This window comes from Oryctolagus cuniculus, chromosome 8 (assembly GCF_964237555.1).
Source record: "Oryctolagus cuniculus chromosome 8, mOryCun1.1, whole genome shotgun sequence".
NCBI classification, from domain to species: domain Eukaryota; kingdom Metazoa; phylum Chordata; class Mammalia; order Lagomorpha; family Leporidae; genus Oryctolagus; species Oryctolagus cuniculus.
The window spans coordinates 13,820,810-13,840,505 of NC_091439.1; the positions used below are offsets into that span (position 1 = coordinate 13,820,810).

Here is a 19,696-nt window from a genome sequence, read left to right on the forward strand (position 1 = left end):
TTTCTACTGTTTTACTTTTTTTTATTTGTTTTTTTTTTTATTTTTTTATTTTTTTGACAGGCAGAGTGGACAGTGAGAGAGAGAGACAGAGAGAAAGGTCTTCCTTTGCCGTTGGTTCACCCTCCAATGGCTGCTGCGGCCGGCGCGCTGCGGCCGGCGCACTGCGGCCGGCGCACCACGCTGATCCGATGGCAGGAGCCAGGAGCCAGGTGCTTTTCCTGGTCTCCCATGGGGTGCAGGGCCCAAGCACCTGGGCCATCCTCCACTGCACTCCCTGGCCACAGCAGAGAGCTGGCCTGGAAGAGGGGCAACCGGGATAGAATCCGGCGCCCCGACCGGGACTAGAACCCGGTGTGCCGGCGCCGCTAGGCGGAGGATTAGCCTAGTGAGCCGCGGCGCCGGCCCTCTACTGTTTTACTTTTAATAGCTTTCCTGTGGTAGTATAGCTGAAAATGATTTTTATAACAGTTATTTTAGTTCATTGATTGTCAACCTTTTTTTCTGGCTAAATATATCATTATTATAAAAAGTTGTCCAATATGATGATTCTCAACCTGAGCCCTAGCAGAATGGAGGAGGGACGAGAGGAGGTATCATTTGAAAAAGGCCTCTGTAAAGAATGAGATTCGGGCTAAGAGAGTAGTTCTTAGGTGTTCTCACTAACTAAAAAGGTGTTCAGTATATATTTAGTCATTTCACAATGTATACATGTGAGGTTTGAAAAATTTTAATCCTGAAGATATCATTTGGTATCATAAACATAACAGAAAACTCAATTGCTTCTGTCCAGTGTTGAAGCAATTTTAATGTTATCTCACAGCTGTTTAGTTTTTATTTGAAGCTAAAAGTTTAGCCCTGAAAATACATTCTCATTTTGAATTTACCCTAACAATTCATTCAGTGAACACATAGTATCACTTTACAGCCGTCTGTGTTCGGACTGGAAGACCCCACATGGTTAAACATGATTAAGCAGCAACAAAGTTTTCTGCATTTAGTTAAAACTGCTGCTTTCTGTGTGGCTTATTTACTTCATGTTTAATTCTTCATGTTGTGTGCTGTGGGAATGGGCATGCAAAAGTCAGCAGAAAGAGTTCTGGTTTTTACATCTAGAGCTATTACTTGCTGTACAATAATAAAGGCACTATTTTATTGGGTTACTTGTAATTAACTTCAGCACTAGTCATTCATATAAATCATTTGAAATCTGTTTTTTTAAGAATTTTTTTATTCTTTAAAACATGTTTAGCATACTTGATTTCTGTTGTCTTTTTATAAATGGGTTGAAAGTGTTATTGTGTTTTGGAATTAGTCTGTCAGATATCAACATATATGTGGATTTAAGAAATGATTGAGGCAGGTTAATGAGTTTTATATAACATTTGATAAAGATTTGTTGCTGAAGTAAATATTCAGTGGTAGTATGGTTTTGTAAAAGCTAATAAATAATGATACCGTTTATTCTCTTGAATTAAAAAGTGTCTAGACATTCAAATAGTTAAATAGCAACAGTAATTAATAGAAAATATTTACTTTGTTTTCAGGATACTGCTGACAAAATATAAAATTATAAGATTTTTTGAACTCTGTCTCTCATTTATTGATAGTCTTAATTATAAACATTTGAATCCTCATTTATTTTCATTCTTTGCTTAATATTGTCTAATCAGTACCATTTTATATAGAGTAATTTTACCATTTTTGCTTATAATTTTTCACTGATGATTAATTAAAATTAAATTAATGTAGGCAGGTTCTTGAATAAGAAATGATATATTTCAAAACAAACATGTCTATGTTAAGTATATCTGGCTGAGTTTAATAGTGTACTTTATTCCAAAGTATTAGCACGGATTCATTTCTAAAATTAACTTCATTTGAAAAATATTTATAGTGGTCTGTATACAGGATGTAGAAGTATGAGATGAATTAATTTTCTCCCATGATGTTAAAATCTTGATCATTCTTAAAAAATGAATGTTTAGTTTATTGAGGTGGAAGATGGGAAGCAAGAAGAAAACTGTTGGCACACATGTCCTGAAAGTAGTATTTTTCCAGAAATTAATGTCTTTGAATTGGCAAATACTTTTTATTATAGCTGAGTATATTAGATGATTTAAAAATCTTTTAAAAATAATTAGCTGTTTTATATAGTTGTAATGGAGGTCTTTCATGTTTCCCTGCAGCAGTCTCTAATGAACAGTCCTTGTAATTTCAGCGTAGGCTCGGAGATTCCCCAAAGACTTGACTTCAGACCTCAAAGGGCAGCAGTTGCCATATGTCTGGAGAACTCAAGTTGCCAAACAGACTAACCAAGTACTAACAGGACACATTTATATAGCTTCTGAATGTGGAGTCCTGGTCTAGGCTTAATGATGATCATCTGTTGAGAGCTTGTAGCTGGAAAGGGTTAGAGCAACTTTTATCACCTTTATTGAAATCAAAGTTTCTGTATTGATTAGTGAAAGATCTTGACAAAATTGATGCCAGTTTGGAAGTTATTAGAAGGATCTTTGTTTGTTAGAGAATGTGTTTTTCCTGACATTTTTAAAAATAAATTTTAGAAGCATTAGAAAATATATTAATATTTCATATGCCTACAGCCAACATTAAGTGGGTTGGATTTTTTATTTAGAAATAATTGAAGAATATATTTATAAGGTTATATAATTGATTTCTTGGTTATTTCATTCTTTTTAAGTTTATAATCTTTGTTTCCCATATTTTGTAAATCCCCTGAATACTTTTTCAAAATTCATTTTTTTGCATATAATTATTCAAAAGTATTTAAGTAGCAACTATAAAAATGAGCCATTTGCTAATATTTTAATAGAAGTGTTGTTTCTTTTCTCTTGTATTTAACTTTATAGTTTTCCATAATACATTTTATTTACTGACTGAATCATAATATTTATAGATGCTAGTTGTACATTTTAGATGCAGATGTTCACAAAATAATTGAAACCAAAACTTTCCAAAGAGCATTAATCTGTTTCTCTATTTCATTGAATTATGTGTTTTATCTTCTAACTAAAGCTAAAAGAAGAACAAATTCTGCTTTGTGGTTACTCAAATTTGTGTTGAGAGAGTGCTGACATGAAGTAGGAAATCTGTTGAAAAGTTATTGATAGTTTACTTTGCACACTTAAAATTACTGTATCTGTTCTATGAATAAGTTTTCTTAGTTTTGACCTTAGCCCTGTGTATAATGTGCTTTTCAGTTTTGTGTTAATATATTCCCTTCCTCATGTAAGCTTTTTCCTGTGGCCTCTTCTCTTTATTCCTGATAGTTTTTTTTTTTTTTAATCTGGTTAGGTTAGTGGAACTACACCTATACAACTTGATTTATTTTATTTTTTTAAAGATTTATTTATTTATTTGAAAGGCAGAGTTACAGACAGGCAGAGGCAGACAGAGACAGAGAGAAAGTGAGAGAGAGAGCCTCCCATCCACTGGTTCACTCCCTAGATGGATGCAATGGCCAGAGCTGCGCAGATCCGAAGCCAGGAGCCAGGGGCTTCCTCCATGTCTCCCATGCGGGTGCAGGGGCCAAGGACTTGGGCAATCTTCTACTGCTTTCCCAGGGCATAGCAGAGAGCTGGACTGGAAAAGGAGCAACTGGGACAGAATCTGGCGCCCCAACTGGGACTAGAACCCGGGGTGCTGGCACCGCAGGCGGAGGATTAGCCTAGTGAGCCGCGGCACCGGCCAAATTAAGCAGTTTGATATGAGTTGTATTTTTGTTAAATTATTATTTATTCCTTTGAATATAAATTATGTTTAACTCTTGAGACACAAATTTATAAAAGAAATATTTTGCTACCAGGAAATGAAGTTAATTTCATTTGGTAGAGTATAATTCTGACATTAAAAAATGCTGATTCCAGTGGTCCATACTATGGCATATTAGGTTGAGCCTCTGCCGGCAGTACCAGCATCCCATATGGGCGCCAGTTTCAGTCCTGGCTGCTGTTCTTCTGATCCGGCTCTCTAGATCTAGATCTTCTCATCCAGCTCTCTGCTGATGGCCTGGGGAATCAGTGGAAGATGTCTCAGGAGCTTGGGCCCCTGTGCCCATTTGGGAGACCTGGAGGAGGCTCCTAGCTCCTGGCTTTGGATCGGCCCAGCTCCAGTGGTTGAGGCCATTTGGAGAGTGAACCAGCAGATGGAAGACCTGCTTTTCTGTCTCTCCTCTCTGTCTTTAACTCTGCCTCTCAGATAAATAAATAAATCTTTAAAAAAATTGCAAATATTTAGCTTATGATACATGTGTAGTTTCATAGTTTTGATTCAGTGTTTGTGAAACTTGAATGCTTCCTCTATTCTTTTTAGACGTTTTTCAGAATGATCTTAGATAAATACCTATTGTGTGGTTAGCAAACTATGTGTGTTATTCTACTGGCCAAACCCCCTAGCCATTGATTCCCAGAAGCAGCTGGGAACCCTCCACCTACCTTTTCATGATCCCAGGAAGCTGCTGGGCAGCCTGCCCAGCTGTCTACAGCCCCACATTGCAGTCAGGTAGCTGATGTGGGTGGCCTCTCCTGTGGCCCTAGGTGGCTGTACCTCGTATGTCCTGTGAAGCATAGGCCTCAGTCAATGATGGATGCCCTGCCAAGGTTCACCAATGTGGCCCACCCTGTGTGTAGACACTGGACATTCAAAGTTGTCTTCCTCTTGCCAACAGTACTGCTTTGCTGTTTTTGCCCTGGCTTGCCGAATTTCTTCCACTCATGCAAAGCCAGGGAAAGCTGATGGGTACCCCTACTTCACTGTGGTGCTAGCTGTATGAAGCCTGTATTCCTACTGTCACACTGCTCCTAGGCAATCCATGGTATCTGATAGGCACCCTGCACCCACAGCTGCATACACTTTTCCCAGAGCTGCTGGAGAACCCACTGTATTTGGAGAACTGCATTTCGACCAGTAGAACAATCTCAGAGATTCCACATTTGGGCGACAGTGACATTGACTGCATCTAAAAAACTACTCAGAGACTACATTACTGTGCCCACCTTGAACTAAATCAAGTAGTCTACTCAACCAACACCAAGAGAAAATATTTTGCTATATAAACTGGTCCACATGGTAATCAGATATCCATCCAGGGACACAAGATGCATGAAGAAGCAAAGTTATATAATATCTACAAAGAAACACACTTAGCAGTCTTGCTATAGACCTTGAAATGAACTAAACTGATAAATTACCTGAGGGGCCGGTGCCGTGGCTCACTTGGTTAATCCTCTGCCTGCAGCACCGGCATCCCGTATGGGCGCTGGGTTCTAGTCCCGGTTGCTCCTCTTCCACTCCAGCTCTCTGCTGTGGCCCGCGAGGGTAGTGAGGATGGCCCAAGTGCTTGGGCCCCTGCACCTGCATGGGAGACCAGGAGGAAGCACCTGGCTTCTGGCTTCAGATCGGTGCAGCACTGACCGTAGTGGCCATTGCGGGGGGGGGTGAACCAACGGAAAGGAAGACATTTCTCTCTCTGTCTCTTTCTCTCTCTATCTGTCAAATAAAAAAAAAAAAGAAAGAAAAAAATTACCTGAAAAACTCAAAATAATTATTTTAAGGAAACTCAGGCTCATTAGAAGAGACAATTCAGTGAAATTAGGAAAGCAGTTCATAAGTGAATTGGAAATTTATCACAGAGATGGAGATAATGAAAAAAGAAGGAAACAAATCTTAAAACTGAAAAGCTCAGTAAAGAAATTTAAAAATTTAGTGGAGAACCTCAAAACAGACCACATCAAGCAGAAGAAAGAATCTCAGAGCTTGTAAACAGGTCTTTTGAAATAACCCAGTCAGACACAAATGAAAAAGATGAAGAGTTGCCATTTGGTACAGAATTAAGGTGCTGCTTGGGATGTCTGCATCCCATACTGGAGTATCTGGATTCAGGTCCTGCCACAGTTTCCAGTTTCAGCTTTCTATAATGCACAGCTTGGTAGATCGCAGATGGGTTCCTACCAACAATATGGGAGACCCAGTTTGAGTTCCCTATTTCTATTTTAGCCTGGCCCAGCCCCAGCTGTTGCAGGCATTTGGGGCATAAAGCAACAAATGGAAGATCCCTGCCTGTCTGCCTTGCAAATAAATGAAAATAAATAAATGAAAGTATTTTTTGAGTGAAAAAATCCTAGAAGACTTACAGGACACCACTAAGCAAACAAATGTTAATGTAATTGTTTAGAAAGAAGATAAAGAGAGGTGTATAGAAATAATATCTGGAAAAATTCCAAATGTTGGGAAAGGTATAGCTATTCAAGAAACTCCAAGGACCTCAGATTGACTGAGAAAACTTCTGAGGCATGTTATAGTAAGTCAAACCATAATGAGTCCAAGATACAGAGAATTCTAAAAACAGTAAGATATTCTTTTGTGATTCATAGAGTGAGGATTGGGTTTTCATGCCATTTCTGTGAGGTGTGTCTCCCTCAAACTGTGTTAAAGTGTTTTTCCATCGTTTGGCATGAAAAAATTGTTATAGAAAAATTTTTAACTAGAAAAATGAGGGGCAAGTGTCTCATCACATCTAAGGGAATCCTCGTTATTTTTAGTAGAGACTTTACAAATAGTAGAGAATGAGATGATATAGACAAGGTCCTGAAAGAAAAAACAACACATCAAGAATACTATATCCAACAAAGCTGTTCTTCAGAAATGAGAGAGAAATAAATCTTTCAAAGACAAGCGAAAACTGAGAGAATTTTTCACCACATGACTGCTCTTATAAGATATGCTTAAGGGAGTCCCAAATCTACAAACAAAAGGATAGGGGCCAACATTGTAGTATCGGGGAAAGCCCCCATCTGTGATGCCAACATCCCATATGGGCACTGGTTTGTGTTCTAGCTGCTTCATGGAATGCCAGTGGCCTGGGAAAAAGCAAAGAAAGATGGCCTGTGTTTGGGCCCCTGCCACCGTTGTGGAAGACCCAGCCCTGGCCATTGTGGCCATCTGGAAAGTGACCCAGCAGATGAACGATCTCTCCACCTCTCCTCTCTATAACTCTTTAAAATACTTAAATAAAAAATCTTAAATAAAACAAAAAGATATCATGAAAAAGATATCATGAAAAGTATAAAACACTCTCATATAGCAGATAACATCAAAGAATCCTACCTTACCTGTTCAGAAAATCACCAAATCATAAAGATGGACAATAGAGGAAGAAACAAAGGCCATACAAAACAAGCAAAGAAAAAAAAAAGTAAGTTCTTATCTATCAGTAATAACCCTGATTGTGAAACATTAAACCCTTTCCCCTGTCCCCCACAGCTAAAAGATTTAGACTGGCAGCATGGATTTAAAACAAGAAGATGGCCCAGTAATACGCCTCCTACAAAAAATTCACTTCACCAGTAAAGACATAAAAAGACTGAAAGTAACGGGCTGGGAAAAGATATTCCACCCAAATATAAATCAGAAATGAGCAGGAATAACTGTACTTTGTCAGAAAAAAAGAGACTGGGTAAAAAATTCCTGAATGAGACAAAGAAGGTCTTTGTATAATGATAAAGGGATCAGTTCTACAAGAAGAAATGATAATTTTTAAATATATATTCACCCAATGCCAGAGTAACTGATTAAAAATTAGATTGAAAGGGAGAGAAACCAGTGTAACACTAGTTGGAGATTTTTCTTTAATAGACTGATAATACAGCACAGAAAATTAATGAAGAAGCATTGGAGTTAAACTATAATACTATGGACCAAATAGCCCTAACAAACATTTATAGACCATTCTGTCCAATAGCTACATAGTATTTATTTGCAAATCTCTGATTGTTCTTCAGTGAATTCATAGTAATGGAATCAAAAGATCAATTTATATTAGTGAAACATTTTTGAATGTTTTGAAATGCCTTCATAGATTTTTCATTAAAAAAAAGTATACATAGTTTTCCATGGACTCTTTAGAATATCCTTCTTTAAATTATATCTGTATTACTTATCATGCCCTGTATGATGTACTCCTTTGTAAATTTTGCTGTACTATATTGTTTATGGAGTAAAGAACTGGAAAAAATGACTGTTTTCAGCAGATATAAAGTGTTTTTTCCAAATATTTTTGATCATTGAGTGGTTGAATCTGAGGCTGTGGAACCCATGGATATACATATATATACATACACTTGGTTGCTTCTCTTTTCCTGGAGAACTTTGACCATAGATTTTGGTACTGAGAGTGTTTTAGAAGAATGGAAATTTTTTTCTCTAGTAGTCATAGTTTCTTTTTTAAAAAAAGATTTTATATATTCCTTTGAAAATGCCAGTGACTTCCATCTACTAGTTCACTCCTCAAATGGCCTCAGCCGCCAGAGCCAGAAACTCCACTCAAGGCTTCCATATGGGTGTAAAGACTCTAGTCCTTGAGCCTCATCTGCTGTTTGCCAGGCACATTAGCAGGGTGTTGGTACTGAAGTGGAGTGGCTAGGACTTGATCCAGCACTCAGATATGGGATGTGGTTGTTGTGAGAGGTAGCTTAATTTGCTGTGCCAGAGTGCCACCCTAGAAGAGAATTTTTTTAAAGATGGCTTTCCCAGGCCATAGCAGAGAGCATCTGGGACTCGAACTTGTGCCCATATGGGATGCTGGCACTGCAGGCGGCAACTTTACTCACTACAGCACAGCTCCGGCCCCAGAACAGAATTTTAAGGATACATTTTTTGAATTGGTTCTGAGGTTTATGGTATCAACACTGTAATCTCTTTAAAGATGCTAATAACTCTGGATACCATAAGAAATAGGACAATGATAGCCCTGCCAGTATAAATAATGTGGAATATCAATATTTGATCCTCCCAATCAACCACTTATAAGAAGAAATGATTTGAATTTTGGTAAAGTAATGAATGATGTATTGACTTGTTTCTTTAATCTCACTGGACAAATTAGGAAAAAGAAAAGATGAGCCCAGGGATTTGAATGACCATCCCAAGTGACCCACAAAGGACTTGAAAACCTCACTGTATTCCCTGAATGAAATCCTTATCTCCTGTTGTCATCAGGCAAGATTGGTAAACATGGAACTAGAATTTCATCTTGTAGCTGGCTGAATTACTGATTGAACCCTGGGCCTTGATAGGTGTCTACCGTTGATTGTGACAGCAGTGATTGTGAAAGGCTCCTGAAAGTTGGAATGGTCCTATCTCAGAAGACCATGATGAAACTGATGACACTGAGCCTCTAAATTGGGATCAGTCTACTTTTTAGTCTAAGCAGCATCTCTGTCCCCAGTGAAAACAGTGTCCCCACCCCCAGGGTGAGTAGTCTCTTCACCCCTGTAAAAGGGGTGAAACAGTAACTCCTGGGAAGGCGGTTTCCTAGCCAAACAATGGTGATTCTCCACAGAACCCACCCCCACCAGGCTAGGTGGCTGCCAGACCTCATAGGAGGTCCCTAGGGGTGAGGTTCAGAGTGTGACTCATAAGAGAGGATGCTGCATTCGGAAATAACTGCCTGAATTTTCTGATTGACACAGAGAGAAATCTAGGGAATGTACGTGCTTTGAATGTAGTGTGCCCTCTGAAAGTCACGCTGAGATTTGACTCCGAATATAATGGAGATGAGAAGAATTTTTTGGGTCATAAAGGAGTTAAGGCTTTCTCCCTACACTGGGTTAATTCTCCTGGGAGTAAGTGAGTATTGCTAGATGGGGTTTTGTTATTAAGTTTTATTAAGAAACATCCCCTCATGTTTTCTCTTTTGCACATGGGCCCACTTGTGCTTCTGCTTTTCTGCCGTGTTATGAGGCAGCACAAGGCTCTCACTGGATTTGACCATCTGGTCTGCAGAACTATGAGCTGTTTAAAACACTTCTGTCCTTCATAAGTACTCAAGCTCAAGTATTCTGTGACAGCAACAGAAAACAGACTCAGAATGACTTTAGCATTTGGGATCATGGTGGAAGGGATGTAAACTTGGATCAGGTTGAATTTATTGATACAGGCTTATTTAATGCTGCAGCTGTGGAAGATAGAGTTCTAGCAGTTTGGTTGGTTTTTGGCTGAAATAATGGTATCAAGGTGGCCTGTGTTGAGGGAGTTAGATGCCAGCCCTGCCTTTATTTTTTATATATTTTTAAAGATTTATTTTATTCATTCAAAAGAGTTATAAAGAGAGGTAGATAAAGAGACAGACAGAAGGAGAGAGTCTTCTATCCTCTGGTTCTTCTGAGTCTCCCATTGTGGGTGGAGGGGCCCAAGGACTTGGGCCATCCTCCGCTGCTTTCCCAGGCGCATTAGCAAGGAGCTGGATCAGAAGTGGAGCAGCCAGGACTCAAACCGGCATCCATATGGGATGCCAGCACTGCATCTTGTTGCATCTGGCCCCTGCTACAAACAAGAATGAGACTCATGTATACTGGGCCTTTTTGGATTTTAGAAGCAGCATATTTCTCGCTTGTGTATACTCCTCTGTCTCTTTTTCCAAGTTGCTAGTTTGAGCCTGAATAAGGAAAGATTCTGCAATAGATCTAGGCTTCCGTGCATGCCATAAGACATGGAACATCCAGAATATCAGTGACAGATGATAGTGCCACTTGGAGCCTCTGACAGTGCACTTTAGGATAATTGCAAGGCAGATCCTTACGATTGTGAAGCAAGATCAGACATCTTTCCAAGATAAGAATTCTTTGGAAAAACAATGCTTTGCTTGTCACAAGGCCTAGGAGAGACTGAATGCCTAACCCAGGGCTACCAAGTTATCATGTGACTTGAGGTGCCTGTTATGAATGATATTTCCTTCCACCAGTCATACAATTACACATTCAGGGGCCAGCACTATGGCCTAGCGGGTTAAGCTGCCACCTATAGTGCTGGCATCCACCATGGGTGCTGGTTTGAATCCTGGCTGCTCATTACCAGTCCAGCTCCATGCTGATGCAGCTGGGAAAGCAGCAGAAGATGTTTCAAGTGCTTGTGCCTCTGCCACCCATGTGGGAGGGCCTTGTGACACTCCTGACTCATGGCTTAAGCCTGGTCCAGCCCTGGTGGTTGTAGCTATTTGGGGGAGTGAACCAGTGGATGGAAGATTCTCTCTCTCTCTCTCTCTCTCCCCCCCCTCCCTCCCCCACCCCCCACCCTGCCATCTTCCCCCTCTCTTTTCCTCTACTTTTCAGATAGATAAATCTTAAAAAACATTTTTTTGCCCACAGCACAATCTATGATATATTTGTGATGGGGTCTAAGCAGGTCCTGAGAGCATAAGGAAATTATTCAAAGGATGGCTCAAGTAACCAACCACCACCACACTCACTTCTCTCTCCCAATCGTCACCTTTTTTCTCATGAGGAATTCCTATGATCAGTTGACAGAGGTGAAGAATACATTGGTCTGGTTTATGATGGTACTGAATAGCAAACAGGTCTCACCTGGACTCATATTGCTTCATCTGGGCCTTGCCTGAAGGACAGTGGTGAAAGAAAATCATTTCAGCAGGCAGAACATTAAGCAGTGCACCTGGTGGTTTACTTGGATAGAGGAATGGCTAGGCATGTGTTGTACTGATTCATGGACTCTGGCAAGTGATTTGGATGGTCAGAGACTTAGAATCAGTATGATTGAAATATCGATGACCAAGACATTTGGATTAGAGGTAGGTTTGACCTCTCTGAGGGGGGAAAACCACAATATTTTTGTGTTCCATATGAATGCTCGCTGGAGAGTAACCTCAACAGAGGAGGACTCTAATAATCCAGGTGATAGCATGACCCATTTTGTGGGTACCAGTACCAGTCAGCCTCTTTACCCAAGACACCCATGTGACCACCCAGTGGACTCATGAACAAAATAGGTATCTATGGTATGGATGGTCTCAACTACTTACCAAATCTGATGCATCACACTTGAAAAAAAAAAAGAATGGTCAAACTGTGGCCTCATTTTATTGCTTTAGAGCATACTAATATTTGGAATTACTTTTAAAATTTAGGCAAATTCATGTAGTATATATAAAATATTAAAATCTGTTCTAAGAGATTACTGAATTTACAGAAAACTATCAGTTTCATTTCCAAAGACTTTAGAATTCTATTAAAACAATGTAATGAATACCTGTATACAGTATACTGTTTGGTACCTTTTTATTTGTACTTATTTGCTGAAGATAGGGAAGAATAGACTTGATATTACTAATGAAATTTTTCCACCATAGCTAACATAAAAGACATTTTACCACCAAAAGCACATATTTAAAATTTGGTGGAATTCTGTTCAGTAGGTTTCACAAATATGTAAAATCTGTTGTTGTGTGACTTCAGAGCATTAGTAAGCTAAGAGTATGTTTTAGTAAAAATTGACTAGTCAACAATTATGGCCTTAGGAAGTGATAGTCAATTAAATATAGCTTAGGAACAGGTATGAAATTATTGACTCTGGTCTCTTTTTTTGAGTCCTTCCTCTCCAAAGTGCTGAAATGTGTTTTGAAATTGCTTAGTTGCATTAGTGGTTGGATTTGAGGCTTTTAACGTGTTTTTCATCGGTGCCTCTGGGAAAAGAATAACCAAGACCTTTAAGTGTACCATGCATTTTGCATCACTGTATACTTGTAAATAGTGGGATGAAATATTGAAATGATCATGAAAGATGATAACCATTAAGCCTTCTTTCAACTATTAAAACTCACTACAGGTTATATTGAGCTGTGGTTTATGAAATTGTTTAGACTAACGCCTTCTTTGATAATTGTTTCTGAAGTGGAGAAAAATGCTCCAGGATAGCATGATTAATGAATATTCCTTTCAATCTTGGCAACTTCCATAAATTGCGATTGAGAATGTTTTATTATGGAGAAAACTTGCCTTTGAGTAACATTTGGACTATAAATGAGGAAAAAAAGACATTTTTATTCCTATAGGCTTCAAATTCTTTTTATATAGTTTTAAATAACCAGTATGCTTTTTTTGGTATTTTATATTTTAGTAAATATGGATAATTAATAATTTGGAAAAGGATATAGAGAAATAAAAACACAATGATATTTTTTGAGAATTGAAGTATTGGTAATGGCCAAAAATGCAAAATTTGTATTTTTACTTCATACCACATTTTATTCAATTTTTTTTCCTAATAAAAACTGGTTAACTTTTTTCCCCAGGTTATTACAGACTGCTAAATTGAAAGTTAACATGTATAGATTTATAGATGATCTTTGGAAGTATGAGAGGCCTGGGGCTGGTGCTGAGCTGGCAGTCCATGTGGGCGCCGGTGCAAGTCCTTGCTGCTCCTCAGCTATGGCCTGGGAAAGCAGTGGAAGATGGCCCAAGTGCTTGGGCCCCCACACCCTCATGGGAGACTTGGAAGAAACTCCTGGCCCCTGGCTTCAGATCGGGCCAGCTTGTGCACGTTGTGGCCACTTGGAGAATGAACCAGTAGATGAAAGACCTTTCTTTGTGTTTCTCCGTCTCTCTATCTGTAGCTCTACCTCTTAAATAAATAACTAAATCTTAAAAAAAAAAAATTGAGAAGCCTAATGTATTAGGAGTATTAAGTTGGAATTTCTAAACATCTATCCCAACTGGATCTCCTACTTCTATGAGTAGATGTGTCTGTAGGTCTAATTTATTTTTAATTTAAAAAATATTTTATGTGACAGGTTAAGTTTAGGTTCGAATGTCTTATTGTGGTTGTTTTTATAGTTAGAGTATTAACTTTAGTGTTTAGTCCAACTTCAATAATACTTTTTAATACCTTTGTGAAATTATAATGGTACACTTTGATTTTACAGTAAGTAAAGGTTTCTATATGTAATGCAAATTAAATCAAAATGATGTTTATCTTTCTACTTAGAATATGAGTCAGCTGTTAGCTGTTTTATCTGTGTCATGTTTTGAGTTTTGTCTAAATAATGTGATAAAAGTCCCCTCCTGTTGCAGTTTTGGCTCAGATAAAATGGATTTAAGGAAAATACTGCTGGTAAATACTTTCAAAATTAAATTTTCAGTAGATTTTGCTTTTCAAAGCAGTTTTAGATTCACAGCAAAATTGAGAGATTTGGCTGCTCTCCCTGCCCCAATGCATGTGTAGTTTCCTCCATTATCCACATCCCTCCCCAGTGTGGTGTAGTTGTGACAGTGTACCAGCCCTTGCTGATACATGTCATTTTCCATAGTGCCAAGTTGACATTAGGTTTTACTTTTGTGCAGTCTGTGAGTTTTACAAATGTACAATAGCAGGTATTCACCAGTATAGTGTCCTACAGGGTAGTTTTACTGCCCTAAAAATCATTTATGGTCTCCTAATTCATTCCGCCCTTCCCTCAAACCCCTGCAAAGTGTAATGTTTTTACTTTCTGCATAAGCTTTTCCTTTTCCAAAATGTCATACACTTGAAATCATATACTATGTAGACTTTTAAAATTGGTTTAAATGTAGATTTAAAATTCCTCTATGTCCTCATGGTTTGATGACTCATTCTCTCTATTTTTTATTTTTTTATGATTTATTGGACATAGTTTCAGAGAGAGAGAGGGAAACACATACACACAACAGGAAAGAGGTTGGGGGGGAGAGGGAGAGAGAGAGAGAAAAAGAGAGAGAGGCAGAAAATCTTTCATCTACTGATTTACTCCTGAAATGGCCGCAATGGCCACAGCTGGGCCAGGCTGAAGCTGGTAGCCTTGAACTCCATCTGGGACTCCCACATGGGTTACAGGGGCCTAAATACTTTGGCCATCCTCTGCTGCTTTCCCTGGCAGGTTAGCAGGGGACTGGATTGGAAATGGAGCAGCTGGGACTCAAACTGGTGCCCATATGGGATGCTGGCATTGCAGGCAGAGGTTTAATCTACTGTACCACACTAGCCCTCATCCTCTTTTTAAATTACTTATCTAATTTATTTGACAGGCAGTTAGGCACAGAGACAGAGACAGAGAGACACACACACCAGATCTTAAATAGAGCCTCCATCTACTGATTTGCTCCTCAAATGTTTGCAACTGCTGAAGTTGAAGTCAAGAGGCAGGAATCCAATCCAGTTGTTACATGTGGGTAGCAAGGATTCAAATACTTGAGAGTTTATCTACTGTATTCTGTGGTGCACACCAGCAGGAACCTGGAATTGCGGCAGGGCCAGGATTCTAATCTAGGCACTCTGATGTGGAATGTAAGTGTCCCAACTGGCATCTCAACTGCGAGGCAAAGTGCTTCCGTAATAGCTCATTTTAATTCTCAATATTATTCCATTGTCTGGTGGTACCTACTTTATTTATGTTTACCTTCATTCACCTTCCAAAGAACATCTTGGTTGATTCTGCATTTTGACAGTTGTGAATAAAGGGGCTTTAAATTGGTATACAGGTTTCTAATTGGACATTAGTTTTCAACTCCTTTGGATTAATAACAAAAATCCTAATTTCTGGATTGTAGTAAGAATATTTTCAGTTTTGTTGGTAAACATCAAACTGTCTTCCAAAGTGATTGTATCAGTTTTGCATTAGCATCAATAAAAAGGTTTTCTTTGCTCCACATTCTTGCATCTGGTGATGTCAGTGTTCTGGATTTGGCCATCCTAATAGGTAGTGGTATCTCATGGTTGCTTTAATTTACACTTGCCTAATGATGTATTATGTGGAAAGTCTTTCATATGCTTATTTTACATCTGTATATTTTATGGTGTAGTATTAACTGTTTTTTGTCTGTTGTTTAATGATAATTTGTTTGCTTATTGTTGGATTTTTAAGAGTTCTCTATTTATTTTTCATAATAGTCCTTTATCGGGACTCTTTATGTTCTTTACAAATATTTTATCCTAGTCTGCAGCTTGTTTTTTTATTCTAGTACAGAGTAAATTTTTTAATTTAATCAAGTTAAATTCTTCTGTGACATCAAATTATCAAATCCTTTTTTTAACAGAATATTCTTTTGATTTTTTTTAAAAAATCATCACCAAACACAGGATCTTATAGATTTTCCTTTATATTACCTGATAAGAGTTTTGGATTTTATATTTTGATCTGTGATTTATTTTCAGATAATTTTTTGATAGTTTTAAGATCTATATCTAAATTCATTTTTTGGCATGTGGAGGTCCAGTTGCTCCAGGACTGTTATACAGATTACTTATTATCCATTTCGTTGCCTTTGCTCCTCTCTCACAAATTTCATGACTATATATATGTGGGTCTATTACCATATTATCTATTATATTCCATTAGTCTGTTTGTTCTTTTGCCAATACCCCATTGTCTTAAATCCAATAGCTTGTAGTTGGTTTTAAAGTCAAGTAATGTTACTCCTCCAACTAACTTTATTCTCCTTCACTATTCTTTGGGCTTTTGTGGATCTTATGCCTTTCTATATTTGTATAAACTTTAAAAACCATCTGTTCTCTCTGCTGTGGCCAGGGAGTGCAGTGGAGGATGGCCCAAGTGTTTGGGCCCTGGACCCGCATGGGAGACCAGGAAAAGCACCTGGCTCCTGGCTTCGGATCAGCGCAGTGCGCCAGCCGCGGCGGCCATTGGAGGGTGAACCAACGGCAAAAGGAAGACCTTTCTCTCTGTGTTTCTCTCTCTCACTGTCCACTCTGCCTGTCAAAAACAAAAAACAAACAAAAAAACCATCTGTTGATATACACACAGTAACTTTCTGGGATTTAAATTGTGATTGCATTGAATCTAATCAAATGGGAAGAACTGACAACTTGATAGTATTGAGTCTTCCTATCCATGAATATGGGATATTTCACAATTTGTTGTACTTGATTTCTTTTACCATTTTCCTCATGTTAGCTCTTTTACATGTTTTATGAGGTTTATATCTAAGTGTTTAATTTTTTGTGATATTATAAATGATACTATGATTTTAGTCAAATTCTACTTGTTTATTATTGGTATAAAAGGAAGTGATTAACTTTATATTATCCTTTCTTTCAAAAGGAGACAGGAAGATGGGGAGGGAGGGTGAGAGTGAGAGAGATATATACTCTGTCTGCTGGTTCACTCCTCAAATGCCTGCAGTAGCCAGGTCAGGGCCAGGCTAAAGCCAGGAGCCCAGAACTTAGTCTGGGTCTTCTGTATGGCTGACAGAGATCTACATACTTGGGCCATTACTTGCTGTCCCCAGGGTTGCACATTAGCAGGAAGCTGGAATTGAAAGCAGAGCCAAGAATGGAATGAACTGTGGCACTCCTATATGGAATGCAGGGGTTCCAAGTAGTATCTTAACTGCTGTGTCAAAGGCCTGCCCTGAGTTGATTAATCTACTACCTTAATATTATTGATTACTAGTTTGAGGAGTTTGCTGTTCTTACTGTTTTTCTTTCAGATTTTTATATTAGATGATCCTCTCATATGTGAAGGAAGACAGTTTTGTTTCTATTTTATGGTTTAGAGTTTTTTATTTCTTTTTCTTATTCCTTTTCCACAATAGTGTTGAAAAATATTTGTGAGAGAAGACATCCTTGCCATATTCCTGATTATAGATGCTTTATGAAACAGCACAACTAATTTATATATAGAATATTAGTCTCTCTCTCTTTGTTTGCCTTATTTAAATTAACTGAGTATATCTACTTTGAGGTTTTATTTAAGTGAACTAAATGAAAACTCAGTTTAAGGTTTTATTTCCCGATTCTGTAGTGCCATATAAAATTTCCAGGTGATTTCCCTGGAGTGCTGTGTTGAGCGTGAGACCTGAGAAGTGAGCATATGCTTCTAATCTTTGACTGTGGCATCCCTTATAACCAGTCTTTGCTGTTCACATACCGTAGGTCCACAAAGAGACAGTAATGCTCTCTTTATTCCCTTGAATTCTAAGTCACCTCTAATTCTTTCCTAGGTTGTGCTTCTATCCTTCTATTCCTGTGCATTGTTAGATTTAGGGTATCTCTTTAAGGCCTGAAATTCCCCAGTGCTGTGCTAGGGAAGTGCCCTCTGTACCAGGATCAAAAATCTTACCCGTAGTTTCTGCTTTTTCTGATCTCCCTCATCCTACCTTTTGAAAAGGAAGGGGAGTGTGGCACATGCCTTATCTCAAGGATATGTTTTCTTGGAATTTGGTTTCTTCTGTTTGACTACCTGTCCACTCATTTAATTTTGAAGAAAATAAAAATGTTTTAAATTGACTGAAATTCCCATTTTATTGTTGATTTGGTTTACCTTAGTGAAAGAAATTTGGGCCATTTTGTGGTTCTTTTTTATATCAGTATTACTTTATCTTAATAAGTTATAGAATTGTAAAATATTATTCCTGGAAGAAACATTTTAAAGGGATTTTCTACAACCTAAGAATGTCAGTATATGTCCTTTTTTGTTGGTTTGTTTTTAAAGTTTTATTTATTTATTTGAAAGTCAGAGTTACACAGATGAGATGCAGAGAGAGAGAGGGAGAAAGAGAAAGAGAGAGTCTTCCATCCACTGGTTCATTCCCCAGTTGGCCGCAATGGGTAGAGCTGCACAGATCTGAAGCCAGGAGCCAGGAGCTTCCTCTGGGTCTCCCATGCAAGTGCAGAGGCCCAAGGACTTGGGCCATCTTCCGCTGCTTTCCCAGGCCAAAGCAGAGAGCTGGATCGGAAGTGGATCAACTGGGACTTGAACTGGAGCCTGTATGGGATGCTGGCACTGTGGGCAGCGGTTTTACCTGCTACACCACAGTGCTGGCTCCTGTATGTCCTGTTAATGTAAGAATTGGAATGAGAGGACAGGTTTTATGACTTCTTGTTTCTTGCTCTTTCCTTAAAAATAGATTGCTTTTTATTCTGTGTTACGTCTTGCCAGTTATTGGACTCTAATGTATGACTAATTTGTATTGAATTTTTATTTTACTGTATATGTTCTGTTAATATGATTATACTGATATTATTCGTGAAATGAGTTTCTTCAACAAAATCACAGCATGTAGTCATTTTAGCTCTGAAAGCCACTAGGGGGGTTTTGCAGAGTAAAAAGGTAGTGCAAAAGTGGGAATCGAAAGTAGAAACTAGAAGAGAAAGGATGAGACTGAAAAAACTATAAAAACTGAAAACTCTCATTAGGGTAAATTTACATGGAATTTAAAACTCTTAAAGTTACAATGTTTAGAAAATATTAAGTACTCAAAAAACTCAACAACAGAAACAACCAATCTGGTTGAAAGGACAGAGGACCTGAAAAGATAGTTTTCAAAAGGAGAAATAGAAATGGCCAAGAAGCATATGAAAAAATATTCAGTATTGAAACTTAAATGAGATATTATCTTCCCCTGTCAGAATGCTGTTTCCAAAAAGACAGAAAGTTAGAAATGCTGGCAAGGCTGTGGAGAAAGGAAAACCTTCACACCATGTTGGCAGGAATGTAAATTAGTGCAGTCATTGTGGAAAGAGTTTGGAGACTTCTTAAAACATTAAAAATAGAACTGCCATATGATCTAGCAATCTCACCATTGGCTATATATCCAAAAGACATGAAATCATTGTATCAAAGAGATACCTGGTCTAACATGTTTATTGCAACACCATTCACAATAGCAAAGATACGGAGTCAACCATGTGTCCCTCATCAGATGAATGGATAAAGAAACTGTGCAATAAATACACAATAGAAATACTATTCAGTGATTTTTTTTTTTTGAAGATTTACTTATTTGAAAGTCAGAGTTACACAGAGAGAAGTAGAGGCAGAGAGAGAGAGAGAGAGAGAGAGGTGTCTTCCATCCGATGGTTCACTCTCCAATTGGCCTCAATGGCTGGAGTTGCGCTGATTCGAAGCCTGGAGCCA

At 38.3% G+C, this 19,696-nt stretch overlaps 1 protein-coding gene and 1 pseudogene across 6 annotated transcripts in view; both read left to right on the top strand.

Moving 5' to 3' along the window:
* Nucleotides 1-19,696, top strand: part of LRBA (LPS responsive beige-like anchor protein) — a 747,733-nt gene that overhangs the window by 241,783 nt on the left and 486,254 nt on the right. The window lies entirely within an intron of this gene.
* On the top strand, nucleotides 6,374-6,473 carry LOC127483353 (small nucleolar RNA U13; annotated as a pseudogene).